This window comes from Rana temporaria, chromosome 7, assembly GCF_905171775.1.
Source record: "Rana temporaria chromosome 7, aRanTem1.1, whole genome shotgun sequence".
Taxonomy (NCBI): domain Eukaryota; kingdom Metazoa; phylum Chordata; class Amphibia; order Anura; family Ranidae; genus Rana; species Rana temporaria.
In genome coordinates this window covers 36,068,727-36,087,524 of record NC_053495.1, presented here as the reverse complement: position 1 = coordinate 36,087,524, position 18,798 = coordinate 36,068,727, and the positions used below count along the sequence as shown (strand labels likewise).

Sequence of the window (18,798 nt, the reverse complement as noted above, 5' to 3'; positions counted from 1 at the left end):
TGAGGCTGGCATTCAGGGCTGCTGTCCTTTAGAAAAACTGTGATTTTTTTTGGAAGGTTTATCTTGATGGACTTATGCCCTTTTTGCAGGCTAAACATCTGATATGCGCAGCTCATGGAGTTCCAACTTGACAGAGGTAATTCGGCAAGTCATTTGCAGCCAGGTGAGAGGCCCTTCACTGTCGGAACTAGCGTGCAGATTGCTGGACCAGAGCTTAACAACACCCAACTTCTCCATAAAGTGGAACCTTGGATTACGAGTATAATCCGTTCCAGGAGAATGCTCGTAATCCAAAGAACTCGCATATCAGAGCAAGTATTCCCACTGAAGTCTATGGAAACGAAAATAATTTGTTCCGCATTGACTTCTATGGCATGCAATACTGCATGTGAACAGAGGTGGGGGGCGCCAGAGAGCCTCGTAAACACTCGGAAAGGGCTGAGGACACCTTGGCTGAACTTGGAAAACCTCAAAAAGGCTTGAGAACAGTATTTCTGAGATTTTCCAAGCATTTCTGAACGTGCTCACCCACCTCAGGCCAAACACGGTATTGCACACTGCTATGGCTTGAATCCTGCTTGTTTTGCGAGACAACACTCGCAAACCGAGTCAGGATTTTTTTAAATACAGTGCTTGTATTGTGAAACCCTCGTTAGCTGCGTTACTCTTAATCAGAGGTTCCACTGTACTTGAGGTTCAGTGGGGTGGCTCCCCTGTGTCATTGGGCCTTGGATCCCTCCAGTTGTTCACCTGTATTAGTAGAGCTACCCTGGAATTTGATGAGAACAAGTAATTTGATGAACACAAGTAACTGTTTAATTTAGTGTCATTTTTACATTGATCAGAAAATGCTTATAGCACTTATCAGTGTAATAATGTCACTGGTCCCCAAAAAGTGTCATTTGGGGTCAAATGTGTCCACTACAATGTCACAGTCCCACTAAAAATTGCAGATCGCTGCCATTACTAGTAACAATAATAAAAAAATATATAAAAGTCCTAAATCTATCCCTTGGTTTGTAGACACGATAACTTTTACGCAAACCAATCAATATACCAGTGGCGGCTGGTGGTCCAAATTTTTGGGTGCACAAACAAATAGAAAAATTCTTAAAAAAAAAAAAACGAAGGAAGTGGCACCTGTGCACCCTTATGGACGCACCGCCACTGCAATATACGCCTATTAAGTTTTTTTTTTACCAAGAATATGTTAAAGAATATATATCGGCCTAAAATGACGATTAAGTGTGTTTAAAAATAAAATAAAAAATGTGGATATGTATTATAGAATAAAGTAAAAAAAAAAATGTGTTTTTCCAAAAAAGTCTCTCTTGTTTGTTTATAGCTCAAAAAATTAAAACCGCAGAAGTGATCAAATACCACCATGAGAATTTTGTGGGGAAAAAAGGACGTCAATTTTGTTTTTGTACAACATCGCACGACTGCGCAAATGTCAGTTAAAACAACACAGTGCCGTATCGCAAAACATGGCCTGGTCATTAAGGGGGCAAATTCTTCCGGGGCTTTTTTAACTCTCCTGTCTCCCTATTTTTTTCTCCATCCTTCTGTCTCCCTCTCCATTCTACTCTCTATCTCTTTCTGTTTCTCTTGCCTTCAACTATCGCTCCCTCTTACTTTCTCCTTTCTCTTGTATCTCTTTTGTTGTCTCTCCTTGTTACTAATCTCCTTCTTTCTTTCTTTTTTCCCTTTCCCCCTTCTGCCCCCTCTATACTCTACTGGTAATCTTTTTCTTTCTTCTCTCCCCTCTCTATACTGCTAATATTTCTTTCTTTCTTTCTTCTCTCCTCAGCTCTATACTGCTAATCTTTCTTTCTTTCTTTCTTTCTTTCTTTCTTTCTTTCTTTCTTTCTTTCTTTCTTTCTTTCTTTCTTTCTTCTCTCTCCCACTCTATATTGCTTATCTTTCTCTTTCTTTCTTTCTTTCTTTCTTTCTTTCTTTCTTTCTTTCTTTCTTTCTTTCTTTCTTTCTTTCTTTCTTTCTTTCTTTCTTTCTTTCTTCTCTCTCCCACTCTATAGTGCTAATCTTTCTCTTTCTTTCTTTCTTTCTTTCTTTCTTTATTTATTTCTTTCTTTCTTCTCTCTCCCACTCTATAGTGCTAATCTTTCTTTCTTTATTTCTTTCTTTCTTCTCTCTCTCACTCTATAGTGCTAATCTTTCTTTCTTTCTTTCTTTCTTTCTTTCTTTCTTTCTTTCTTTCTTCTCTCTCCCAATCTATAGTGCTAATCTTTCTTTCTTTCTTTCCCTTTTCTTTCTTTCTTTCTTTCTGTCTTTCTTTCTTTCTTTCTTTCTTTCTTTCTTTCTTTCTTTCTTTCTTTCTTTCTTTCTGTCTTTCTTTCTTTCTTCTCTCTCCCACTCTATAGTGCTAATCTTTCTCTTTCTTTCGTTCTTTCTTTCTTTCTTCTCTCTCTCACTCTATAGTGCTAATCAATCTTTCTTTCTTTCTTTCTTTCTTTCTTTCTTTCTTTCTTTCTTTCTTTCTTTCTTTCTTTCTTTCTTTCTTTCTTTCTTTCTTCTCTCTCTCACTCTATAGTGCTAATCTTTCTCTTTCTTTCGTTCTTTCTTTCTTTCTTTCTTTCTTTCTTTCTTTCTTTCTTTCTTTCTTCTCTCTCTCTCACTCTATAGTGCTAATCTTTCTTTCTTTCTTTCTTTCTTTCTTTCTTTCTTTCTTTCTTTCTTTCTTTCTTTCTTTCTTTCTTTCTTTCTTCTCTCTCTCACTCTATAGTGCTAATCTTTCTTTCTTTCTTTCTTTCTTTCTTTCTTTCTTTCTTTCTTTCTTTCTTTCTTTCTTTCTTTCTTTCCTACTAATTTGTTTGTTTGTTTTTTTTCTTTTTCTCTCTCTCTCTATCTCTTCATTTCTTTCTCTCTTTCCCCTTCCCTCTCCATTTGTCGTTCCCTCCACCCTCCTATTCTTTTTTTCTGTCCTCCTCTCCCCTTTCTTTCAAAGGAGGTAACTGACACAAAGCAATCTTGGCAAATCTCCTGAGAAATAATAAACTTTAGATAGAGGTTTTACCACTAGAAATAAAGGATATATTGTAAAATATCAATTATGAGATGATTCACCATTGCCCAGGTTTTATAGGCTGATCCCTGTAGGTAGCATCAATCCTCTAGCACCATGACATAAGCCGAGCATTGTGCTTCAGGCAACATTAGGAAGAAGATGTTATAAAGTCCTTACAGAGGGCACCGCCACCTGTCACTCTGCATTTACTGACCGCTTCTACAGGAAAACAGCCGCATGCAGGGTGAAGCTAGATGTTGCTGTGGAAATCTAACAAAGTGGTACGGGAAACGCTTTTAGACTGGAATGTTAGTGTTATCAGATTGCAGACTCTGCTGTCATTAATAAGAATTATGGTACAAAATAACAATAAAATGTTTTTATATAGAAAAACAATAGTTTGTTTTTAGTAAGCATTTATACTGAAGTGTTGTAAAATTTACTTTGACTTACATACTTGCTGTGCCATATTTGTCCCCCCCCCCTCCACTTCTGCTTCCTTATATATAAATATTTTTTAGCAGGGAATCTAGAGAATAAAATGGCGATTGTTGCAATATTTTTTGTCACATGGTATTTGTGCAGCGGTCTTTTAAAGCGGAGGTTCACCCTAAAAAACAAGTATATACCATTCAATTCAGCATACTGAATCCCGTGGGAGTGGGTGTTCCTATTCAGAGACTAAGTGATTGACGTATGACAAAAGCTTCACCCCCGGCGCAAAAGACGTGTCACCAGTTTCCTGAAAAAATAATTATTTCGGAAACTGGTGATGCGCATTATGCGCCAGGGGTGAAGCTTTTGTCATACGTTAATCACTTAGTCTCTGAATAGAAACGCCCACTCCCACGGGATTCACTACCCGGAAGCCAGGGGGGAAATACCTATTCTACGGTATGTAAACCGAAAAAAATAAAAAAACCAGCATACTGTACATGTCGGCAGTATGCTGGATTGAATGGTATATACTTGTTTTTAGGGTGAACCTCCACTTTAAATGCAACTTTTTGGGGAAAAATACACTTTCATGAATTGGTTAGCCCAATTTGTTTTGTATAATGTGAAAGATGATGTTACGCCGAGTAAATAGATATCAAACATGTCATACTTTAAAATTTCACGCAATTTGCACATTCATGGAATGGTGACAAACTATGGTACCTAAAAATTTCTATAGGCGACGCTTTAAAAAAAAATCATGGTTACCAGGTTAGAGTTACAGAGGAGGTCTAGTGCTAGAATTTTTTTGTCTCACTCTGACGATCATGTGTGATTTGAACACCGTTTACCTATAGGGCGCGACTTCCGTATGCGTTTTCTTTGCGGCGCAAGCTCGCGGGGACGGGGGCGCTTTAAAAAAAAATGTCTACTTTTTTTTTTACGTTGTGTTTTAAAATAAAAATACAAATTTTGATCACTTTTATTGCTGTCACAAGGAATGTAAACAACCCTTGTGACAGTAATAGGTGGTGACAGGTACTCTTTATGAAAGGGATCTTGGGTCCCTCCTTTGCACTTCAAAGTATTCAGATCGCTAAAAATGGCGATTCTGAATACTGTATTTAAAAAAAAAAATGCCGATATTGGCGGCCGAGTAAACCGGGAGTGACGTTGTGGCGTCGCTTCCATGTTTACAGAGAGAAGACTGGAACGCAGCCGTTTTTTGCAGCTTCGTGCCAGCCTCTCTCTAGCCGCCGGAAGTGGCGGATCGAGGATCGGGTCTCCCAGTGGCATGGGAGGCCCGGTAAGAGCGGCGGAAGGCGACAGGAGGGGGGGATGTCCCCTCCCGCTCCTTCGGGATAACAACCGAGTGGCTTTTAGCCGCATCGGTTGTTATCCCTGAAAAGCTGACCGCCCACTGCGGACATCATCCTGGTATAACCCCCTAAAGCCGAGGCCGCATATATGCGTATGCTTGGCAGGAAGGGGTTATACTCGATCCAGATTTTGCACTAAAGCAGGGGCTCTCTCCATTCTCTTCCTCTTCATTGGGCAGATTGATAGCAGTGGGAGCCATTGGTTCCTGCTGCTGTCAATTGACCGCACATACTGCCCCAGTGTGAAAGGGGCCAATAGCCTAAAGTAGTGTGCATGGACACAGAGGATAACACTATTTAGCTTTTAGACCCCTTTCACACTGGGGCGTTTTTTAAGTCGCTTTAGCGTTAAAAAAAGCGCCTGAAAAATGCCCCAAGGGGCCTTAGGAAAAAAAATGCTAATAACAGCTTCTAGGAGCTTAAAAATAAATGCTAGTGTGCATGGAGCCTTAATATAAAATGAAAAAAAATAATATATATATATATATATATATATATATATATATATATATACCTATCTATAGTACTATTTTATATCTATATTATTTTGCAAGTAAAGCTTGGCTGAGCACATACTAAAAGACACAGTCTCTTTTATAACATACTACATATACAAATATTGTCCCTTTTTGAACGGACTGCAAACCAGCTTTCTCCAGCCCAAAGTGTTCAATGTAATGCAATATGATTGTTAGCAGAAAACAGAATTATGAGATGGGAGAGACACGTTAAGTAGAATAATGAGAAAGGTTGCTTTCAACAAAAGAAGCAGCACATTTTTAACACATTACCCTGAACGATCTACATCTTCAGAGTCAACTTATCTCCTTGGCTGACGCTAATGAGTTTGAATCCCAGAAAGGTGAATTGATTTTAAAATGATGAAATTAATTAAAACAGCAGTATGTTATTAATATTGCATGGGTAATTGAATTATCAGAGGTAGTTTACACCTACATCAGAGTCAAATTGTGTAATTTGTATGCTTTTAGGTTCATCTTTTCAGCTCTCCAATAAAAAAATGTAAAGATGAGCAGATACTAATAATTTACATTATGCTTTTTTTTTATTGTACAGTTATTGTTAAAAGCTGTATATAGACATAAGGATTAAAAAATAACCACATATTGATTTATAGTAAGCTGTCACTTTCAAATGTATGTAATTAAAATAAAAGACTACAGGATCCATTAAATAACACTTTAGTTCCATTATATTTTATTCTTAAGTGTTAATAAAAAAATCTGAGATACATTTATTTTGTGGCTAACATTAGTACTATTGTCCTTTTATTAAACCCCCCCCCCCCACCTTCTCAGAGTGCAGCCTGCAGTGATCTTTGTAAAAAAAATCTCTGTGCGCTACCAAAAAAGCAAAAAAAAACCTGGAACTTCAGAGCTTAATGCCGGAATCGAGGGTTCAAGCACGCATGCGCGGAGATGACATCATCACGGCTTCGGTCAATCACATAGTCTGAGTGGGCGAACCTGGAAGAAAGATGTCAGCCCTCTCAGCAGTGACAATACAGGTTCCAAGGTAAGTATTTCATAATGTGCTAGTATGGGTTGCAAACTAGCACATAATGCCATTGCCTCACAGGTATTTATTTATTTATTTTTATTTTTACAACATCTGTGGTTTACAATCATTTTAACACCTTCCCTACCGAGTCATTGTAAAATGACGTCAGCAGGAACCCTTCCTCCTTCAGACTGGACGTCATATGATGTCCTTGCATTCCCAGGCGGCTAGGGGGCGCGCACTGCCAGCGCCCCCGCAGCATTACTCGGGAACCGCTGAGCATGCCTGGCGGCCGTGATGTTCGCCGGGCACCCGCGATTGCCCGCAATCACGGCAGGACCATGGATCTGTGTGTGTAAACACACAGATCCATGTCCTGTCAGCGGTGAGGAGACAGATGTGTGTTCCCAGAACAGAGGAACACATATCGGTCTCCTCCCCTTGTGAGTCCCCTCCCCCTACAGTTAGAACACACTTTAGGGAACATATTAACCCCTTCAGCGCCCCCTAGTGTTAACCCCTTCCCTGCCAGTCACATTTACACAGTAATCAGTGCAGTTTTATAGCACTAATCGCTGTATAAATGTGAATGGTCCCAAAAATATGTCAAAAGTGTCCAATATGCCCGCCGCCATTACTAGTAAAAAAAAAATAAAAAAAAAAATGCCATAATTATATTCCCTATTTTGTAGATGCTAAAACTTTTGCGCAAACCGATCAAATACGCTTATTGCGTTTTTTTACCAAAAATATGTAGAATAATACGTATCGGTCTAAACTGAGGAATTTTTTTTTTTTAATTATGATATTTATTAAATCAAAAAGTAAAAGATATTGTGTTTTTTTTTTTTCAAAATTGTCGCTCTTCTTTTGTTTATAGCGCAAAAAATAAAAACCGCAGATTTTTGATCAAATACCACCAAAAGAAAGCTCTATTTGTGAGAAAAAAAGGACGCCAATTTTGTTTGGGAGCCACGTCGCAGCGCTGTCGCATTGTCATTCAAAATTCGACAGCGCTGAAAACTAAAAATTGGTCTGGGCAGGAAGGGGGTGAAAATACCCTGTATTGAAGTGGTTAAGGTACCGTACTGACCCTGAGCAAGTATGCAGAAATCAGGGTTCACCATAACTTGCTATACTGCATGCTTCTCCCAGGTCACTGCCTGAGAAAGTACTGAAGTCAGGGAACTAGCATTTCTTGGGGGAGGTCAGCAGTGGCAGCCTATGCATTTCTGTCAATGCAGATTTCCCTTAACCACTTAAGACTCGGACCAAAATGCAAGTAAAAGACCAGGCCCCTTTTTGCGATTCGGCACTGCATCGCTTTAACTGAAAATTGCGCGGTCGTGCGACATGCGACGTGGCTCCCAAACAAAATTGGTATCCTTTTTTTTCCCCCCACAAATAGAGCTTTCTTTTGGTGGTATTTGATTATTTTTTGCGCTATAAACAAAAATAGAGCGACAATTCTGAAAATAATGCAATATTTTTTACTTTTTGCTATAATAAATATCCCCCAAAAATATATAAAAAAACGTTTTTTTCCTCAGTTTAGGCCAATACGTATTCTTCTACATATTTTTGGTAAAAAAAATCGCAATAAGCGTTTATCGGTTGGTTTGCGCACACTTTATAGCGTTTACAAAATAGGGGATAGTTTTATTGCATTTTTATAATTTTTTTTTTTTTTTACTACTAATGGCGGCGATCAGCGTTTTTTTTTGTGACTGCAATATTATGGCGGACACTTCGGACAATTTTGACAAATTTTTGGCACCATTGTCATTTTCACAGCAAAAAATGCATTTAAAATGCATTGTTTATTGTGAAAATGACAGTTGCAGTTTGGGAGTTAACCACAGGGGATGCTGAAGGGGTTATGTGTGACCTGAAGTGTGTTTACAACTGTAGGGGGGTGTGGCTGTAGGTGTGACGTCATCGATTGTGTCCCCCTATAAAAGGGATGACACGATCGATGCTGCCGCCACAGTGAAGAACGGGGAAGCCCCGTTCTTCAGCTCCAGGGACCAATCGCGGGACTCCAGCGGCGATCGGGTCCACGAGTCCTGCGGTCCAGGTCACGGAGCTTCGGACCGGGTCGCGGGAGCGCGCCACGGCCGTGCGTCCGCGACCTATGGCTGGGTAATAGTACAGGACGTACCTGTACGTGGATGTGCCCAGCCGTGCCATTCTGCCGACGAATATGTGCAGGAGGCGGTCCTTAAGTGGTTAATAAACATAGAATGCCAAAAGCTGCTTTCACCATTGTGTCCATGCCTCCCCCATGCCTCCCAACTTTTTGAGATGGGAATGAGGGACACCTATCAGCAAAAGTATGCAGGCATAAGACAGACCCCTTGCCACGCCCCCTTAAAAGAGACTTGTACAAAAAAACAAGATTGGTTGAACCCACAAGTGCTTTTTTTTCCACCACTACTATTCATTTATATTGGCTTTTGGAATTTACAAATCCAGTAATTTATGCCTTGTTTCCACTGAGCGGATCGGTTCGGTACGGTTCAGTATGGTACGCTATTTTGGGTGTTTCCATTATGAAAGTGTGCCATAAAACCGAACCGTACCGGACCATTCTGGGTCCTGCTTCAGATGTGGGGCCATAGAAAATGGAACGGTTCCATTAGGGCGGAGATGCAATACATTCCACTGATTGGTGGACGCGCTAGGCATTTTTTCTAAATCCTGTATGGTCCCTGACGATCCGATTTGCAGTGGAAACGCTCACGAGAATAGACCGGTCCATTCTAACCGTTTCAAATTTACTGACCCAAACCATTCCGTTTAGTGGAAACGAGGCATTAGAAATCAGATGAAAGGTTTAGCACTGCAAGACACTTTTTGATAAAAGGTGCATTTTATATACAGCTATATAGATCAGACCAAAAAGAGGGACAAATGAGGAGGAATGAGGGACAGAGGGACATTGCTCCAAATCAGGGACAGTCCCTCGAAATCAGGGACCGTTGGGAGCCATGCTCCCCATGTGTACAGAAGGTGCGATCTCTGCCAAGATTGACAGGTGCTGTGCGGCAACAAGGGCATTCTAAAATCACACATGTAGACAATGAATCAGCCCCAGTCTCCAAACTGCACTTTTTTCTTCTGGATCATTAATTTAATTGCATTAGCATGCCTGTTAAAAAAATAAACGAGACAGGGGACAGTAGACGTCCAGCAATAGTCTGTGGAATCCTTTTGATGGAGTGTTTGGTGGTACAAATGGTTTGCATCCCCCAGGAGCATGCATGCCAGCTCACAGGCACATCAGCACTGGCAAGAGGTTGTGTATCTGAGCCTGAGATAGTGAAAGGGGGGAACATGACACTGTGTAGAAAGGGAGGGCAGGAGGCTGCAAGGAGGAGCCCTAACAGCAGACTGATCTTTGTCTAGTCCAATCATTCCTATGTGCACAGCAGCCTTGTTAGTGTCACTCTGGATTCAAAGCAAAGCATCTGTCTGTGTCTCTCTCTGCTGCTGGTAACTGACATCTCTGCTCCAGGAGCACAGGGGCAGCTTGCCTGATCTGCACCACACACTGAGGACTGTGACCGCTTCACTGCAAGGCTCCTTCTTCTCTTACAGCACAGAAACTAGTTCACACCTGCCTGCTATACTTCTTGGTGATCATCATTTAACTTGTCTGCCTGTGCCTTCTATCTGGACGCTGCATGCTACACCTGGGCTATACACCTTTATCACTTTTTTATTATTAATATTATCATCAGTATTGGGGAATGGAGGGACCACTTTGGATGAGCCCAACTTTCTGATCCACCTACAGCATGGACACCCCGATTATCTTCAGGAGAATTAAAGCCGGCAAATGAATTTCAGCACCACCTGGATGCTGGACAGCTCCGCTGAACGAGACTGATAGCTGGACGGGCTGTGCATGGCTGAAGGCTGCCTTTGTTAGGGATGAGGAGCAAAGCTCAAGCCCTTCATTGGTGAGTTTTGGGGGTCCGCAGGGGTGTTACTAGACCCTGACACCAGGGCACCTGCCTACTGAGAGCTCCAGGTCTTCTTTGATGTATGGAGATTATATATTCTATACAATATCTACTTTTTAATCCATCTGTTATTTATGTTGAACAGTGTTAAAATCAAATCATATTTTTGTTAAGATCATATTAGTTTTAGATTTAATCCAAAGTAGTCATCATGGTATTCCCTCAATGCGTGCCCCTCTTTTTTGTTTGGTTCATGTCTTCTATTGAGTGCTCCAGGTCTCCTTTGAGATATGGGCATGATGCATTCTATGCATTATACCATTTTGAATCTATATACCTACTTTTTAATCTATTTGTTATTTATGTTGCAGTATTGTACAGTGTTAAAATCCAATCATATAATCATATTTTTGTTAAGATTATATTAGTTTTAGATTTAATCCAAAGTAGTCATCATGGTATTCCCTCAATGTGTGCCCCTCTTTTTTTTGGTTCATGTCTTCTATTTGTTATTTATGTTGCATCATATATCATTTTAAATTAATTCATATTTTTTTTAAGATTATATTAGTCTTAGATCTGATCCAAAGTAGTCACCGTGGTATTCCAACAGTCCTTCAGCATTTTAATCTGTATGCCCCTGCTCTCCAAGGACCCCAAAAATGTCCCTGGGGATCTGTATATACTAAGGTATCCATACACCATCTCTAGAAAGTCTGCAGGGAGTTAAGATAAGTTTTATATGTCTATAAAGGACAGCTTGTAAAATCCACTTAACTCCTTCACTTCTGTAGAAGCAGTGTGTTGTAGTTAGTCACAGTCAACTGGACTTGTTCTGTAGATGGAGGAGGCTTTGTCTCTCATTAATGAGTATCAGAAACATACCCCAGTGTTTATAGCAAAAGGGTATCATTTATTCTATAGTAGTAGTCTGCCAAGGCAGTATGGCAATGAAGTGTGACCAATATGTTAATATATAGATAAATAGATTTGTGTGTGCCTAGGTAGATGATTTTTTTAATTTTGGGAATGTTTATTTTTGTTTACTCATTACAGTTACCGTATTTATTGGCGTATAACACGCATAGGCATATAACACGCACAGGCGTATAACACCCACCGGCGTATAACACGCACCCCTAACTTTAAGAGGGAAGTTTCAGGAAAAAAACTTTCCACAGCCCCCTGCGTATAACACGCAGGCACAGTTTACCCCTTTATTTTCAGGGTAAAAAAGCGAGTGTTATACGCCAATAAATACAGTATTTAGCGCTAACAATTAACGCAGCGCTTAACATATATATTGTACATTCACATCAGTCCCTGCCTTCAAGGAGCTCACAATCTAAGGTCCCTATCTCCCATACATGCATACACATACTATGGCTAAATTAGACAGGAGCCAACTAACCTAGCAGCATGTCTTTGGAGTGTGGGAGGATGCACAAGCACAGGAAGAACATGCAAACTCCATGCGTATAGTGTCCTGGTTGGGATTCAAACCGAAGACCCTAGTGCTACAAGGCAGAGTACATGCTTTGTGAAGGTACTTTATATTTGTTGCTGACTTCCATGCCCTTAAGTTGGTTCCCTTGAATCACAGACAAGCATATATATTCCATAGCAGGTAGAAGGCTAAGTAACCGTCAAGCTGTTTATGCTTACAGTCTGTTTGATCTGTGTTGCCCTGGTGCACTTATTTTATAGAGAAATGTGAAAAGTATTCAAACCCATCACAAAGCATCTTTTTTTTGTGTAGTGTAAAATCTGCTTGGCTGCTATGTTTTACTACAGAACATCATTATTGCCTGCTGCAGTTCTATATTATTTCAGCATGTTATCTGCACATTATATTTTTTTTATGTATATAGCTAGCAGTGGTTTGCAATTAAGGAGCTTTGCACTAAAGTTTAATGGACTACTGCTTGCGGTAACTACATCAGGATTTATAGTGGAATAGGAGTTATTTAACCCATTGTATAAGTTTAGCAATATACAAGGTGATGCCCCTTTAACTTGGGCTGGAGGTTGCATCCTCAAGTGCTGGGACCAGCTGTACAGTCCCTAGGTTGATGAAATGGACGAGCTGCTTCCAGGACAGCTGACCGATTCTCTGCGTTCCCAAGGAAAGTGCCTCTAGGATCACTTTCATTATCCCTTTATAGATCAACTGTATCTGTGGCAGCCTTGCAAGGTGACAGGTCTACTCTGCTATTGAGTCAGCTGGATAAAAGGGAATCAGATGGCAAGGCATGCTCTCTCAGGTCAGCTGCGCTCTGTTCATTGTGTTCTGATTTGCACTCTAGTCTATAGAGGTAGATGAAGTGCTCAGAACAGCTGCTGGATGAGGAGATTATATCTGTTGGCTTTGATATCTATTGTAATGGAGTAAGTACTGTGAGGTTTGCAGTAGAAGTGTACAGTATGGTAGATTGAGATAGACTGGTCGCTGACCACTAGCTAGTGCTGAAAGTGGTCCATTGCTGCCTAGCATCGACACTCAAGTATTTCCCAAAGGCTTGTAATAATAGTAAACAAGTTTGATCTGTTTTTCTTCCTCTCTCACTGTATCAAATTTGCTCATCTTCATGTCTGCCCCCCTTTTCACATTGGCATCCTTTCTCTCTTTTTATCTTCTTTTTCCTTCTTTCACACTCTGATACTTTCTCTTTCTTATGTCTTCTGTCCCCATCTCACTTTGGAGCTGTTTCTTTCTGTTCCCTTCTGGTCCCATTTTACACTACAGTACCACTCTTTCCCGTCTGCCAGTCCCCTATCCTCTCTACCCCCCTCCCATATTGGCACTCTTTCTCTCTATTCCCTTTTATAGCCCTCCCTTCCTTTCATTCTCTCTTTCACACTGGCGCCCTTTCTTTCTATTCCCATCTGTCCTCTTCTCTCACTGGCACTTTATCTCTCTGCTCCCTTCTGCCCCCTCCCCTCTGTCTTCCCCATGTCCCCCCCTCAGCTCATAGACTCTTCTTTTAGACAGTTTGGTTAAAAAATATATATTTTGTATAAATCCAGTATATATTACATTTGATTTCCAGCCCTGATGAAGGAGGTGTTCTCTGAGCCCTGAAATGAGTTGGCTTTGTGATAACGTTTTTTATCTTACCTTGGAATAAAGCAAATTTTTGGTGTGACGCTTCAATCTGAGATTCCATCAGTTACAAACCAAAGAGACAGTTGAAGTCCTTTGGCACGGAGAATCTGCCAGTATTAAGAATGCAGACACCCTAGTCATATACACCTATACCCCCTTATAGTATTAGGATAATCATAAGGTTCCAGTGCTCCCTTCTGTCCCCTCTAACACAGGCACTCTTTCTTTCTACTCTCTTTTGTACCCCTTCTTCTTCTTGGTTCTCACTCTACCTCTGTCTTACTACTTCTCTCTTTTGTACCCCTTCTTCTTGGTTCTCACTCTATCTCTGTCTTACTACTTCTCTCTTTTGACTCTCTGCCTTGTGTTATCTCCTCACCTCTATCCAATTCTCTCTCTTTGCTTGTTCTCTGTCCTACTTCCATTATTATTTTCATTTTTCACTTTACTCTTCTTGCTCTCACCCTTTATCTTTCTTCTTCTTTCCATTTCTTGCCTTTCTATCACTCCCTTAGGCTGCCTACACACGGTCGATTCAAACCGATGAGAATGGTCCAACGGACCGTTTTTATCGGTTCACCGCTGAAGTGGCCTGATGGTCTGATGTGCGTACAAAAACCGATCGGGTCAGAACGCGGTGACGTAAAACACACGACGTGCTGAAAAAAACGAAGTTCAATGCTTCCAAGCATGCGTCGACTTGATTCTGAGCATGCACGGGTTTTAAACCGATGCTTTTGTGTACTAACCATCGGTTTGGACCTATCGGGCAGCGGTCCATCGGTTCGATTTTAAAGCAAGTTCTAAAATTTTTGACTGAAGGACAACGGACCGATGGGCCGTACACACGGTTGGTTTGGACCGATGAAACTAGACTTCAGGCCGTTTTCATCAGTTTGGACCGACCGTGTGTACGCGGCCTTAGTGTTATCCTCTTATTGCTCTTTATTTTTACCTCTATTATCTCCCTCTTTTACTACCTCTTTCTATACCATGTATCCCTTTGTCTCTTCTTCTCTCACTCTATCGGTCTCCTATTCTCTATCCCTCTCTTCCTCTCGTATCTTCCTCTCCATCTCCCCCATTATCCTCTCTCGCTTCATCTCGCTCTCTCCACTCATCTCTCTGTCATTGTCATCCACGCTAAAAGGGACCAGCATAAAAAAGCCCACAATAGACTAGGTACACTCTAATTATAATATTCAATTTTATCTATGTGTCATTATGTAAATACAGTTTTAAAAGCAGCATTAAAACACATCGTCACCTACCGGTACGTCATTAGCCCTTACAGTGAACAAGTAGCTTTTTCAAGTATGCCCCATCCTTAAGACTCAAGGTCTACATTCAGTTACAGTGTGCCAGCTGGAGTCCACTAAGTATGTCTTTTCCAATATATAACCAAGCAGTATCTTAGCAACTTTTTGTGATATTTTGTGCAATGTAATAAAGACAAAGTTGTAGACACTGTGCACACTTCGATTGTCTCAGGTACAAACACTGATTATGACAGATTATGTCATAAGCACACATGTTAGCTTGCTAGATTTCATAATTAAATCAGATCGGCGCAGTGATAGATTAATGGCTTCAGTTAACAGGCTGATTAAACATAATTAATATTTTTAAGGCTAGCTTCTGAATGTGTAAGTCAATATTTGAATATGTGCTTTAGACTGTATGTAGAACAGAGTTGCAGGCTATTTGTGTCCATCTTATTAAAAGTCATATATTGTATTTGACTATTATTTGCATTGCATTAACATTTATGCAGGCATGTACACTATGGTGTATCTAATGTGCATGAGTGTGTTTTTTTTTTTTTTTAAATACACACAAAAATAAACGAACAGTATGAATGACGATTATAAATTTAGCTCTTTTTACATGTGTGCATTACAAAAAAACTTACATGAAAGTTTGTGCATTAACATTTTATATATACATACATACACACAAAACACAGACCCACATATAGGTATAATAAGTATATTTATTATGTGAAAATATTTATGCATTTAAGCTATTATCTAAAGCACCACATGTATATAAATAGGCATGGCTAAATCTTATAAAAAAATATACGTAATACTAGTAATGAACATGTGCATTTATATACTATATCTATCCGATATTATCTATATATCTATCTATCTATCTATCTATCTATCTATTTATGTATTTGAGATCTATCTATCTATCTATCTATCTATCTATCTATCTATCTATCTATCTATCTATCTATCTCTCTCTCTCTCTCTCTCTCTCTCTCTCTCTCTATATATATATATATATATATATATATATATATATATATAAATATATATATATATATATATGTCGGTTTATCTATCTATCTACCTATCTATTTATATATTTTAGATCTATCTATCTATCTATCTATCTATCTATCTATTTATATATTTTAGATCTATCTATCTATTTATATATTTTAGATCTATCTATCTATTTATCTATCTATCTATTTGAGATCTATCTATCTATCTATCTATCTATCTATCTATCTATCTATCTATCTATCTATCTATCTATCTATTTGGGATCCATCTATCTATCTATCTATCTATACATCTATCTATTTGAGATCTATCTATCTATCTATCTATCTATCTATCTATCTATCTATCTGTCTATCTATTTTAGATCTATCTATCTATCTATCTATCTATCTATCTATCTATCTATCTATCTATCTATCTATCTATCTATCTATCTATCTATCTATCTATCTATCTATCTATCTATCTATCTATCTATCTATCTATCTATCTATCTATCTATCTATCTATCTATCTATCTTTCCCCACTAAGTCATACACTAATAATTATATGGCTATACTTATATACATGAGCACCATGCATAAACAAACAGAATCCTTGAACATATATTTTGAAAAGTAGGAGCACACCTCATTATTAAAAAGGAAACGTGTTTTCTAATAGTTGAGCATAATGGGAAGCATGCCATTGGAAAGGTCACTACATATTCATTTTCCAGCGTGACACAGGCTGCTTGTGCAAGGTATTCATTTTGCAGATGTGGGCCAATTTATATTTAGAATTCCTATTCTCTCGGAATGTGTTTTGTTTTGCGGCAGGGAAAAAGAAAAAAAAAAAATGAAGCTATTGTTTGATTGATGTGGTTCAAGTGTATGAGCGGTGAAGGCAGCGCAGAATAGACTTGCTGTCCTTGAGTTTTCAGTCATTGACCCAGTAGTTTATGGGAAAAAAAGTGTACAGAAAAGGGAAGAAAAGGTATATTTTTTATTGCCTTTCATCAAGGTTGTCTTATGTGAAAATACCAAAATGTGGATAGATTGACATTTCCAATGTTATGTTTGCTGTCGGCGACTAAATTGGTTTGTCTGGCTTTATAGTGAAATTTAATTATGTAATAATTGTCTAAGTGTAGGCAAATATTGTCAAATATAGGAATGTGATCATTTGAAAATAACTTGTATACCTCTGATCAATCCATTCCTAACTGGACATTCACATCCAATATTTAAGGCATTTCGGGAAATGCTACACAACTGGTTCAAATGTTCTGTCAAATTCCATTGGCTGACAATGTTGATCCTCTAATAAGATAATTTGCTAAATCATCTGTCTACAATTCATTGACATGTATGGCCATCCTTGGACAGGTGTCTCTATGATGAAAGGCAATGGGCAATCTGCTTCTCTAAGCTGAGAATGGTTTACCAATGGATCTACTGTAGCTTTCCTTTCTAAGGCCCGGATTCAGATACGAGTTACGACGGCGTATCTCCGGATACGCCGTTGTAACTCTGAGTTTGCGGGGTCGTATCTATGCGCCTGATTCTTAGAATCAGTTACGCATAGATTTCCCTAAGATCTGCCCGGCGTAAGTCTCTTACGCCGTCGTATCTTAGTTGCATATTTACGCTGGACGCTAGGTAGCGCTTCCGTAGATTTACGCAAGGAATATGCAAATTAGGTAGATACGCCGATTCAGAAACGTACTACCGCCCCGCGAATTTTTTTACGTCGTTTACGTAAGGCTTTTTCCGACGTAAAGTTACCCCTCATAAAGGAGGGGTAAGTCATGTTAGGTATGGACGTCGGAAACATACGAACAGCGTCGTATTTTACGTCGTTTACGTAAGTCGTTCGCGAATAGGGCTGTACGTAAGTTATGTTCACGTCGAAAGCATTGACAGTTTGCAGCGTAATTTGGAGCATGCGCACTTGGAAACGTCAATTACGTGGGGTCACAAGTAATTTAAATAAAACACGCCCACATCATCCACATTTGAATTAGGCGGGCTTACGCCGACACATTTACACTACGCCGCCGTAACTTAGGGCGCAAGTTCTTTCTGAATACGGAACTTGCGCCCTAAGTTACGGTGGCGTAGTGTATCTGAGATACGCTACGCCCGCCGATAGATACGATAATGTATCTGAAGCCGGGCCTAAGTCTTGATGGTGGTACATACTGTATATGGTTCTAGAAAAGGAGAAAAGGTAACTTTCCTAAATCAGTCCCTTTTACCACCATACAGAAAAACCTTACTGGTCGATCATAGACAAGTGGTGATTGCATCAGTCATACTGCTGAGAATATTGGTGTAAAGGTCACTCATTCATAGGGGCCCTCTGTACATATATTCTATTGTTTCCCTCTGTAGATATATTCTTTTGTTTCCTACATAACAAAGTGCATACGTAGACAGCAAAATACTATAGAACTATAGCTTACGATTTCTTTCGCTCCATCTCTCTGCTCTCTGTATGGTTTCAATAGACGTATCCTTGCACTTTCCTGGTCTGTTGAAGAATGACCTAAAATCCCCAACTAGCTTGGTTAACAATGATTCCAACAATTCCATTATCATACCTTTTCTCACACATATACACAGTCAAATGATTGCCTAAAACAGTCCTACAAGTCAACATTAATAGATCTTTCATGGCCTTGTGAAGCTCTTCATAGACTTGAGGTGGCAGTCACCTGATCCAGATGTTTTTGGACAGATTGGTTAATGGCCCCACACCAAAGGCTCCAGCAGATGTCCATTGGCCATGGGGGGGACTGACTGATCGCATAGATTAGAAAAACTGTTGCGATTATTATTTTTAACCCCTACCCTTCTAGCACCTGCAGCATCTGGTTTTCCCTCCCCTCTCCTATGTATGGGCATCAATATTAAAAAGAATTAAAGTTTATAATAATAAATAATTTATTGACTTAGCTTACCCTACAAAGAACCCAGCAATGTGATTTTTTTTGCAAAGTTCACGCTGGGATTTTTTTTTGTAGTTCTCTCTAGTATTGCTCACGAATATTCGCATTTCGAATATTCGTTACGAATA

The 18,798-nt window shown here is 39.5% G+C and overlaps 1 protein-coding gene across 1 annotated transcript in view; it reads left to right on the top strand.

Moving 5' to 3' along the window:
* The first annotated feature begins 9,742 nt into the window (after nt 1–9,742).
* The window catches only part of TAFA4 (TAFA chemokine like family member 4), a 301,486-nt gene continuing 292,430 nt past the window's right edge, over nt 9,743–18,798 (top strand). The window contains exon 1 of the mRNA XM_040359200.1: nt 9,743–10,328. The gene's annotated coding sequence lies outside the window, so the exon portion shown is untranslated. The remainder of the gene's footprint in view (nt 10,329–18,798) is intronic.